We start from the raw sequence: 12131 nt of genomic DNA on the forward strand, positions 1-12131 counted from the left end.
CTTCCAGGTTGGGATTGTAGTTTTAAGAAATAGCAGAGTCATCATGCTGAAACTAAAGTGGAAAAGAGAAAGAAAACTTAGATGATGAGAGCCCCAGCCACAAGAAAAGGCAACAAGAGAAACACAGAACGAATCACACCCTGGTCATGCTCAAAACAGTTGGAAAATGCATAGCACTTCTACCTGTCTCCCAGGATGAAAGCCTGAATTATGGTTTTAAGAGAAAGAATTACCCCCAGAAAGCTGAAGAAATTTGTGGTTACTCAGCTTAATTTATGTCAGCTGAAATTCTTTTGGATACAAGTATCAAAAAACTCAACCCGAACCGAATTAAATAATAAATGGGAATTTTTGACTCAAAAGTTCAGCAATTGTGTGGGGGTTGAGGCAACATTCAGTCAGGGTACACACCCTGTGAGAAATGGTGCTTTGAATCTACCTTGCCTCATATATCAGCTTGGCTCAGTTGGCTTCCCAATGTGACTGCCAACATCAATGGGAGCCACCTGCTCCATGTTCACATCTAAAACTAGAGAAGAGGGACACCTGGGTGGCTCGGTTGGTTAAGCATCTGCTTTCTGCCCAGGTCATGATCCCAGGGTCCTGGAATCGAGCCCCATCTCGGGCTCCTTGTTCGGTGAGAAGTATGCTTCTCCCTCTCCCTTTGCCTGCCACTCCTCCTTCTTGTGCTCTCTGTCTCTCTCTTTCTTAAATAAATAAATAAAACCTTTTAAAAAAATAAAACTACAGAAGAGGCACACTTCCCACAACCACCACCAAGGAAAATTCCATGTGCTGATTACTTAAGCCTGAGTTACCTGCACTAATAAAGGTGTCAAGGGTATATAATTACACTGATTGGTTTAGATATAGTAAGCCCTGGACCTGGAAATGCAAGAATACTCAGAATAGTGTGAGGGAGTTAGGGAACATGTTTGGAAGACAACTCTGCTGTCCCTTATAAAATCTAATTACCTTTCTGAACTTTGACATTAGGAAGACTTTTAGGAATGAGTTTAAGATCCACTAAAATTTCAGTTAATGGTAAAAAAAAAAAAAATCCAATTTTAATTCTCTTTCCATAGCTCCTACAAATAAAATTATTTTAAATTTAATAACAATGCCACTTTCTCAGAGTTAGACGATACCCATTTAATCCATATATATATATTGGTGAAACCTGCCATACTTAGGACTGAGCATTAATGAATTGATAGCGTTTGAAAGCTTTTAAGAATGAATCAACTCAAGAATTCTTCTTGTGAAAGCAGAAACTGGCAGAAGAACTTGAAGATCCGAAGACAATACAGAGGAGTTGGCTTCTCCATCCCGACAGACAGAAGGTAAGTAAGGCACGCTGCGCCAACAGAATGCCAGCTGCGAAGTCTGGAAAGGGAGCCCAGCTGCGAAGCTCAAAAGGATTTTCCAGGACTCCCTCTGGGCATCCTTGCACCAGGATTCGGTGCTCTCCCAATAAATACCAAAAGTCTGAGCAGCAGGAATTCCTGCCAGCCACACACAGTTGGAGGGATACTTTAAGCAGCGAACAATATTTTCCAGATGTAGAGACTCGGTGAGCTAGACCGGCTTGGGGAAGACAGGGTAGCTCTTAATCTAGGCTGACTGAAGAGGGTGTGTGGCTAGTGCCCTGCTAGACAAGAATTAAGAGATTCAGTTGTGTTTGTTATAACACAGTGAAGAAAGAACCAAAGAATAATGAAGGTGAAGGTTTTAAGACTCAGGAGACCCTGGGGCTCAGCCCCAGGCTGAAATTGAGAGTATGAATTTCACTTTCTTCCTGAAAGATTTGGCCATTAGCTTATTACTATTATGCCTCAAGGTGGGAGGTTTGGGAACACACCAGTGAATGTCGGTTTGGCATTTTCAGAGATCTCCGAATACCTATGGAGGCGAGGGGGTCATCCTCTTCATGGCTTCCTTCTGACTTACTCGGGCATTTGTCAAACGCTTCCCTTCAAAAGTTTTCATGAAGCGCACCTGCTAGAGCTTGACTAATGGTCCACTTAGCAAGATCTTCAAAGATTAAAAACATGAGTATTTGCATGTTGAAGAAAGTTAACTCTCTTGATTGTGAACCCAGCCAGGAAAACAGAACAAAGCTAGGTGGCAAATACATTGTGTAAGTTTGCTTTTTAACTGGTTGATTTGAATAATCTTCCTTGTGCTGGTTCAGATGGACAGAGGGCTTAGGCTGTTCTCTAGCTGCTGCCGCAGACGATGGTGGCCTTTTCTGAAGGAGGGCGATGTTCCATCTGTGCACACTGACCTCGGACAGGAGAACAGATTGTCTGCCTGCTGTAAACTCGTTCAGCTGCTGCAGAGATTCTGCTTCAAAAATATCTGTCTTGCAGGTGCTGAAATCCCTACCCCTCTACCTCACGGCGTCACAAAGTTCATTTCAGGAGTTGCCTCCTAAAATGTAAATATTACCGGGAACAGCCTTATATTTAGCCAACACATCTGGTTCATATAGAACTCCATGTCTCCTTGAGTTAAAGTTTTTGTCTAGCACATTCCAGTCGGGGCTGGTACCTGAATTTTTTCCCCATACCATCTGAATTCTTTATGTTTGAATTATTCCTCCTTCCTTTTTTTCCCCCCCAAAGATTTTATTTATTCATTTGACAGACGGAGATCACAAGTAGGCAGAGAGGCAGGCAGAGAGAGAGGAAGGGAAGCAGGCTCCCTGATGAGCAGAGAGCCTGATGTGGGACTTGATCCCAAGACCCCAAGGCCACGACCCAAGCCAAAGGCAGAGGTCTTAACCCACTGAGCCACCCAGGCGCACCGATTCCTCCTTCCCATAGACATGATTATAAAATTATGACACACACGTGCACACACACACTCATTTGTTTATGCCACAATCCCCTGAAGCATGTGCCACAAATCATCATTTTATATTGATGTTGCTGTGAATGTAATTATAACCTCACTGATAATACTCAGACATTTTAGCCCCCCTGAGCTCAGCGTTGCATCCTATTCTTGATATTCTATTTTGCCATTTTCTAACAAAAACAAAAAAAAAAGTTACCCTGTTGCTAGGTAACCTAGACAATACCGTCTGTAGCCCTCTACTTTCTGCATTCTTCCGCCCTCCTTCTTGTGGTCTAATTATAATTGTTTTTCTTCTGAAGACTGTCTCCCCATTCATGGCTGCCATTGTCATCAGATAACTGTCATCATATTATTGTGATTATTGAATTCAGTGATGAGAAGCCACAATTTGCTCTCCCTTCCACAGAATAGAAAATTGATGTGTTTTCATGATGCATCTGTGTACTTTCAGAGTAGTTCCTCTCCTAGAGGTTACGTTCCCAAAGAAGGTTTTCAACATTTGGCAACCCTCCCCTCTAATTTGCCTCATCTTTCCAACCCCCTTTTAAATCCTTTTCTTTAAAACAGTAGGCCTGTGACTAAAATATGGTCATGGTTTGTGTATGAGGATGAAATTCGAACAGAGTTAAGTTAGAGGGGCTTTGCCATGAAAGATGCTCAGTGTGTGGACAGGTAAATCTCAAAAGCAAAAAAGATGACAATAATTATGACTACATTTAGCTGCGCATCTAGTGTCTACCAGGCACTGTTAAGTGCCTCACATACATTATCTCATTTAATCTTCATAAACTCTAAGGTACCCTCACTGCATTTTGATAGATGAGAAAGTTGAGATAAGACTCAAGGAACCCAGGATATATGGTCTTCGAGCAGCAGAAGCAAGGTTTCTTCACCTAAAATGCCAGTGATTATAGCGGCACCTGGGTGGTGCAGTCAGTTGAGTGGTCAGCTCTTGGCTTCAGCTCAGGTCAGGATCAGGGTCCTGGGATCGAGCCCTGCACCCAGCTCCACACTCCCCAGGGAGTCTGCTTTGGGATTCTCCCTCATCCTCTGCCCCTCACGCTGTTCTCTTGTGTGTGTGTGTGTGTGTGTGTGTGTGTGTATGCGTATGTGCTCTCTCTCTAAAAAATGAATAAATAAGTCTTTATAAAAAAAAGATGTCATTGTAGGATGCCTGAGTGGCTCAGTTGGTTAAGCATCTGCCTTCAACTCAGGTCATGATCCCAGGTTCCTGTGATTGAGTCCCTCATCAGGTTCCCTACTCTCCCTCTGCTTGCTACTCTTTCTCTCTCTCTTAATCTCTCTGCCAAATAAATAAAATCTTTTTAAAAGATGTCATTGATTCTAAGATGTAACATCAATTTAATAAAATTTTTATTAAATATAAATGTTAATCGTGAGATGAATCTTAAATTCAGAAATATTACACTATGCAAAAAAATATGTCTTAGAATAACAAAATACTCTAAGTATATAGCTTACTACCACTATCTTGCTTTTAAATTGGAATTATTCCCTAGATACCTTGAATGGCTCATTCTGAAGAGCATGCAACTCTTGATCTCAGAGTCGTCGTGAGCTGGAGCCCCATGTTGGGGGGCAAAGCTAATTCATAAATAAATAAATAAATAAATAAATAAAGTTTTTAAAAAATATTTTATTCATTTATTTGAGAGAGAGCATGAGCAGGGGAGAGGCAGAGTGAAGGAGGAGAGAGACAAACAGACTCCCCACTGAGGACCGACTCCATCATGGGGCTCAATCCCAGGACCGCGAAATCATGACCTGAGCCAATGTCAGACACTTAACTGACTGAACCACCCAGGCGCCCCAATAAATAAACTTTAAATTAGAATTGTTCTTTAATTATAGTTCCCAATAAATAACGGAACTGGAATAATGTCTTCTAATTCCATTGTTGCCTTCCTCCATAGCCTAACCCTCATCTCCCCACCCCCGTTTAATGGGGCTCCTTTCAGTACTAGTAATGCCTCAAAAGTATTTCTGTTTGTGAAAATGTACCTCTGAAACTGAAGACCTGGAGTCAAAGTCCACGTCCACCTCCTGCTTGGTAACTTTATCTGAAGTGAGACGATTCTCTGATTCTACTTCTCTGGTTATATTTTGTTTACCCTAATCACATTTTTGGCAGAGAGACAGATTTATATAAATGTCTAAGTTCCCCACCAGCTCGTGGCTTCTTTGATGGAAAAGTCTGTCTTTTATTTATCCTGGCATTCCTCTACTGTACTTAGCCTGGTACCTTAAACATATTGAGGTACATATTCAATAAATATTTATTTAATCAAATTCATTAATACACTTTTCCTAAATAAGCTACAGTATGCTGATATTATGAGAAGTAATCAAGTAATTGGAAGAGAACTCATTTCCATTTCTTCCCTAAGAAACATCATTTCAGAGCCATGCTTTCACTTGTTCCTTGAGGCTTTCTTTGCTTCAAGAGGCTGAAATAACATACTTAGCACAACAAAACTACAACTTCTCAAAAGTTGGATGTGTGCCTTCTCCCTTCAAGAAATGAATGATGTAGGGAGAAGGTTGAGCACAGAAGTAATTTTACGAGGCTTGGATATCTTGTCATCTTTTGTAAGTTGACTTTTTAAAAAAATTCACAGAACAAATAGAACATATTTTGTCTGGGTCTTAGAGATGATTTGAAATGTTATTCATCATACATTGCATAATGTGCATACACATTCATAATCTCCCCGTCTTAAAAAAATAGCCAATTTAAGCACATAAAGTGAGCCATAAAATATGGTAAAGGACATCTATTTCCTAAATATTTTTACTTAGCTAGGTGTGAAATAAATAGATTAACTTTGATTGTGGCACTATTGTTTTGTAAAATACACTGAACTCCTCATAAATGCATAGGTATTAACCAACTCAGAATGTTGCCTAAAATAGATTCAGCCAGTCAGAGAGATGCCTCTAATTTAGTTAGGTGATTAGTCATTTTATTTCATTCACCTTCTCTTTGTTTCCTATTACATCTCATCTCAGAATTGTTTTATAAAAGAAACTAAATTAAACTGAAAGAGAGAGGTAGAGAAATTTCTTGACTGGCAAGTTACAGAAAAAACTCTATTTGGAATCAGCATTTAAAAAAAAAAAAAAAACAAATGGGAAAAGACCTTGAGCATTAAGTACTTGTTCAAACCTTAGGCTTAAATGGTGTTTAGATTCAAGATTTTAAATCTTGGATTTAGCGGAACTAATCAGTGATGGTTGGATTACACATCTTTGGAAAATAGGAATGTATACTTTCTTTGTTTTGATTTAGTGTGTATCTCATTACTTATTTGATGATTAGCCTCATGTATCATGCTATTTCAACTACATCAAAGTTCACAGATTTCAAATATATATATATGTACATATATATATTTTAAGATTTTATTTATTTATTTGACAGAGAGAGATCACAAGTAGGCAAAAAGGCAAGAAGAGAGAGAGGAAGAAGCAGGGTCCCTGCTGAGCAGAGCCCGATGTGGGGCTCCAACCCAGGACCCTGAGATCATGACCTAAGTGGAAGGCAGAGGCTTAACCCACTGAGCCACCCAGGAGCCCCACAAATTTCAAATATTACGAGATTGTAGAATTTCTTTCAAGAGCTATTAATTATTAATTATTTCCTATCAAGAGCTATTAATTATCTCTTCCCTCATCTTTTATTTAACCAATGTTTTACATACTTTGTGGGGGCCAAAAGATCAAGTTTTCCTTTCATTTTTAGGAATCCTATTTTCATCTTACGCTCCAGACACTTTTTTAGCATGATGGTAGTACATTAGACTCAGTCGGGCAAATACACTGTGTGAGTGCTAGCTTCTCCAACTCCACACCCAAGGCAAACATCACTCATTGATCTTCCGTGTTTAGCCTGTACTTACACTTGAGATCCAATACTGATGAAGTTCTAGAACTTAGGTGAGGTTGGGTGGGCTGAGGTCCGGAGCCGATGACCAAGAAAGAATTCTTGAGATATCTTTGGTGCAAAATGGTGGTTTTTTTTTTTTTTTTAAAGATTTTATTTATTTATTTGACAGACAGAGATTACAAGTAGGCAGAGAGAGAGAGAGAGAGAGAAGCAGGCTTCCTGCAGAGCAGAGAGCCCGATGCGGGGCTCGATCCCAGGACCCTGAGATCATGACCCAAGCCGAAGGCAGCAGCCCAAACCACTGAGCAACCCAGGCGCCCCGCAAAATGGTGGTTTATTAAAGCACGGGGACATGACCTGTGGGCAGGAAGAGCTGCTGCCCTGGGTTGTGAGGGATGGCAGGTTATATACCTTGCGGTTGGGGGAAGGTGAGGGGAAGGGAAATTTCAACGGAGTTTTCGTATGTTAAATAGGGCCTATAAGGTGCCAGGAGGAAGCCTTGCCCTTGTGGCTTGATCAATATCGTCTTTAGGCCAACCATTAACATCAAGATAGTTGGGACATTCTTGGTGGGGTGATATGATTCTGCTATCATTTAAATTCGCTTCTACCTCAGCTTCCTCCAGTTTCGTTTATGGTGAGGAGGGAGACATTACGGCTTGAGGAACTGAGAGTTATTTGCCTCTGGAAATTTGTGCTATTGATAAGGTAACCTTCCTGTTTGTAGATCTCCAGGACATTTGTAGAGCAAGGGAGATTCCTGTTTTGCAGGATTGTGATCTCTGCAAGTTAACTATTTGTTTATCGTTTATGGCAGTCAGGGGTGCCTGAGTAATGCTACACATATTACTGAGGGGGAGCAAATGGAGAGGGGGTACAAGGTGCCAGCCCTTGCTCTGTCTTCAGCCAGCCTCCTGCTCCCTCACCAATACCACACCTCAGACCTCCACTACTAAAGCTATCTCAGCCTAAAATTTTTTTTGCCAATCTACACTAGACATTAATCTATCCCCTTCAATTTCTTGAGTTATGGTAAGTACTGTGCTACTAAACTAACTTGCTCCTTTCTACCCCGATCACATTTTCCCTATCTTAATATATTTTTCTCTTGAATTATAACTTGATACTCATTCACTAGATCAAGGAGGATCCTTCACAAAGGAAAAAGCCCTCCCAACAAGAACTCTAATATTTTTTTTTTTTTCCTAAATAAGCTCTAGGCCCAACATGGGGCTTGAACTCACAACCCAGAGATCAAGAGTTAACGTGTTCTACCAAAGGAGCCAGACTGACACCCTAGGAGTTCTCATCTTAAGGTTTGCTTTGTACTTTATTTGACAGACATGGGCAAAAAATCTAGGACTTTGTGGGTGAAGACATGGAATTGGAATCACAAGATAAACGTAGAATTTTAGATCTTTGTACCTTTCTTGTATACCTGTTTCAAGCATTCTTAGAACATTTTTTTTTCTTGAGAGAGGGAGAAAGAGAAGAGGAGAGTGGGAGGGGTCAAGGAAGAAGGAGAGAGAGAAACCCAAGCAGGCTCCCTGCTGGGTATGAGGCTTGATCTCACAATCCTGAGATCATGACCTGAGTGGAAATCAAGAGTCAGATGCTTAATCGACTGAGTCACACAGGTACCCCTCTTAGAACATTTTTAAGTCAATCAGATCAGAAGTGGAGGATTTATCATTAATGTCCAGAATATACACTTTCTCTCCCATATTGCCTAAAACATACAGAGCCTGTTAGAAGTAACCAGCTTCTACAGACTGCATGTGAATTTTGGATTCCTACAAGAGCACAACCTTGTCCCTCTGATTATTTTTTCTACTGTGCTCATTTGCCTCAATGCAGAAGCCTTTCCTGAGTTTGCTTAGCAACAATGCAGAGCATGTCAATTTTCATGCATAATAAATTCTGATAGAAAAAAGACATTTAATTAAAGGATCCATCTAATCTTTTCCTCTAGATCAACTTCATCAGAATTCTGACTAATTTTGTTAGTTGGAGCAAAGTTAATCAGATCCTGCTGGAGTTATTTGAAGCAGAAAATAAAGGGCCTAACACAATGCCTGGACTATGGTAGAGTCTTAATAAGCATCTGTTGATTAGTTTGATGGCAATAGTTGAAAATTTATTTCTCCAGATAAATCTCAGTAAGATGTGGTAGGAAAATAGTGCTTGGGGCATCCCATCATCATGGGATAAGGAAATCTCTCCCAAACTATGTCTAGTTAGAAATATAAATATGAAATACCAATAAAAGATGGGAGTTGAAAATACAGGTAGGTCACCTTCACATCTCTACTGGAAATATAGATCATAACTACAGGTACTGCACAAAGATATGGAATGGATGGAACTCAAGAGAAAACAGATTTTCTTAAAGGAAGAAAGGGTCTACCTTATCAAAGCATTTTTTGGGGTAGAATATTTCATTTAAAGCAGAGTCGAGTTATGACTACAAAGAAAAGATGTATCACAGAAAGTAAAGGGAAGTTTACAGTTAGGATTGTGGAAAGTTGAGGAATTTGTTGACTAAGTCATTTCTCTGTTCATGAGAAATTGAAGGTAAAGTCATTCAATAAATATAAATGAAGGGAATTATGAAAGTTTGCCACAGCTGCTGTGCAGATGGAGAAGAGAAGCAAGTAGGAATAAGCAGAAATATTTTAGAGAGCTTTGAGAACCCAGGTGAGGCTGGAAAGTACAAGTTGTAATGGCACCGATTTATGTCACTATACAAGTTCTCTTAGCAGCCCAGGTGCTCAGAGCAGCAGGGAAACAGTAGAATGAATTCCTTCTTACTTATAACACAAGACTTTAAAAGGTTAATCAGAAACTAATGATAGCCGAAGTGGTACCTGAAATCATATTCAAAAGTATCCAGGAAGGATGGAATCCATTTTAAAGCTTGAGGTAGGAGTCAAATGATGTGGGTGCTAGTCATTGGTTCTGCCACTAACAGCTGTGTAACTATTTTAAATGACCAGCTTACCTGTCCTTCACCTTTCTACAACTCAGTCCTTCTATACAATAAAGTAGAAACAGTTTATCTTAAAGCCTCTTAGAGTTCTCCCATCTGAAACCTAGGATTCCTTCTTTGTAATATCCATGTATTTATTTAACAAGTATTTACTGATTATCAATATGTCCCAAGCACTGTTCATGACCCTAGAGTTAAAGTAGCAAACAGCTAAGATGAGTTTCTCTTCTGCCTTCTAGAGGGAGAACCAACAATATACAACTTAAATACAAATAGATTTTCCTCAAGTTTTAACAGGTGAGATGAAAAAAATAATGTGATGGGGAGGGACACAATGGGAGGTAGTCTTAAATGGAGAGTTAGGGAAAGAGGTCTCTAAGGAGATGACATTCAAACTAGCTCTTCTATGAATGACAAGCAAGGGTCAGCCAGGCAAAGATCTAAAGGAATAAACACAGCAGGCTGCAGAGACAGCTGGGTCAAAAGCCCTGAGGTAGGACTGAGCTTGGTATGTTTGCGGAACAAGAAGGGCAGTGTGCTGAGTCGTAATGACTAGAAGGAGAACAGTACAGGTGACAGCTCATGAAACAGGCTGGAACCACATGGCGAGAGCAGAGCCTCTCAGGCGATGGGAAGGAGCTTGGATTTTAAGTGTGATGGGAAGCCATTATGCGGTTTAAAGCAAGAAGTGAGTGTTATATGTTTAGGCTGCAGTGCCAGTAGTACTTCACCTCTATGGTTTTCTCTCCCCCAACCCATAACTCTAGTCGAATCATGAGAAATCATGAAACAAACCCAAACCAAGGGGCATGGGACATTATTCCAAATGTCTGACCCATACTCTTTAAAAGTGCCCGCCAGAGTCCTAAAAGATAAGGCAAGACAGAAAATATGGCAGATTCAAGGAGACTAAAGAGACATGTGAGTAAGTGCAATGTGATATTCTGGGTGCGATCCGGGACAGAAGAAAAGGCACTAGTGGGAAAATTGGTGAAATGTGAATAAAGGGCACAGTTTACTTAGTAGCCCCATACCAAGGTTAATTTCTTAGTTTTGGTAATGCACTAGGGTTATATATAAGATGCTAACATTAGAGAAAACTGAGAGTGTATGGGAACTCTGTACTCCCTCTGCAACTCATCTGTAAATCAAACATTATTTCAAAACAAGAATTTAAAAGATGACTTCTAACTTATTTCCTAGCAATGTGGCATAGAGAAATTAAGATACACTGATTATGATCCACATTTTAAAAACTAATAAAAATTTGACTGTTTGTGGGGGAAAATAAAAATCACTTGGGTTGTTAAGACCAGTTAGATCAGAGGTGCCTGGTGGCTCAGTTGGTTAAGCGGCTGCCTTCAGCTCAGGTCATGATGTCAGGTTCCTGGGATTGAGCCCAGCATCGGGCTCCCTGCTCAGCAGAGAGCCTGCTTCTCCCTTTCCCTCTGTCTGCCACTCTGCCTACTTATACTTTCTCTATCTCTCTGTCAAATAAATAAGTAGCAAATAAATAAATAAATGTTTAAAATCTTAAAAAAAGGGCGCCTGGGTGGCTCAGTGGGTTGAGCCGCTGCCTTCGGCTCAGGTCGTGATCTCAGGGTCCTGGGATCGAGGCCCGCGTCGGGCTCTCTGCTCAGCGGGGAGCCTGCTTCCCTCTCTCTCTCTCTGCCTGCCTCTCTGTCTACTTGTGATCTCTGTCAAATAAATAAAATCTTTGAAAAAAATCTTAAAAAAAAAAAAAGACCAGTCAGATCAGTGTCTCGTGTAGAAGGTGTGGTGGCTTGAATCAGGTGATTGCACGGAAAATGAAGTCTCAGAGTTTGGAATCTATTCTGAAGGTAGAGCTGACAGGATTATCAGAAAGATCAGATGACAGGGGCAAGGGTGAGGATGGGGGGAATGAGACAAAGAGAAATATTGAGGCATACCCAGATCTTTGAACTTCACAGCGAGAGGCTTGTGGGTACCATCTTCTAAAACAGGGAACCTGTGCAAAGAACAGCTTTCCTAGAGATGGTCATGGAAGAGTTTTCAGCATTCTCTTTAGACATGTTGAGTTGAATATACATATTGCCATCCAGGGGACAGGTAGAAGAGGTGCAGTGACCACTAGATAAATCTTTGGAGGTCACTGGAGCATAAATGCGTTTTAAAGCCATGGGGCAAATGAGATCATCTAGGCGCAGAGAGTAGCGTAGATAGAGAAGACTGAATTCCACCCCACTCCAGGACAGAGAGAACAGGAAGAGGAGAAAGAACTAGAGACAGGAAGTGCTAATATTGAGGCAGGCAGCACAAGAGAACTGGGCACAAGAGGATACAAGGAGGAAGGAGGGAGTTTTTGAGTGTGTCAGCTCTGCTGAGAGGAGG

This window comes from Mustela nivalis, assembly GCF_964662115.1.
Source record: "Mustela nivalis genome assembly, chromosome: 11".
NCBI lineage: Eukaryota > Metazoa > Chordata > Mammalia > Carnivora > Mustelidae > Mustela > Mustela nivalis.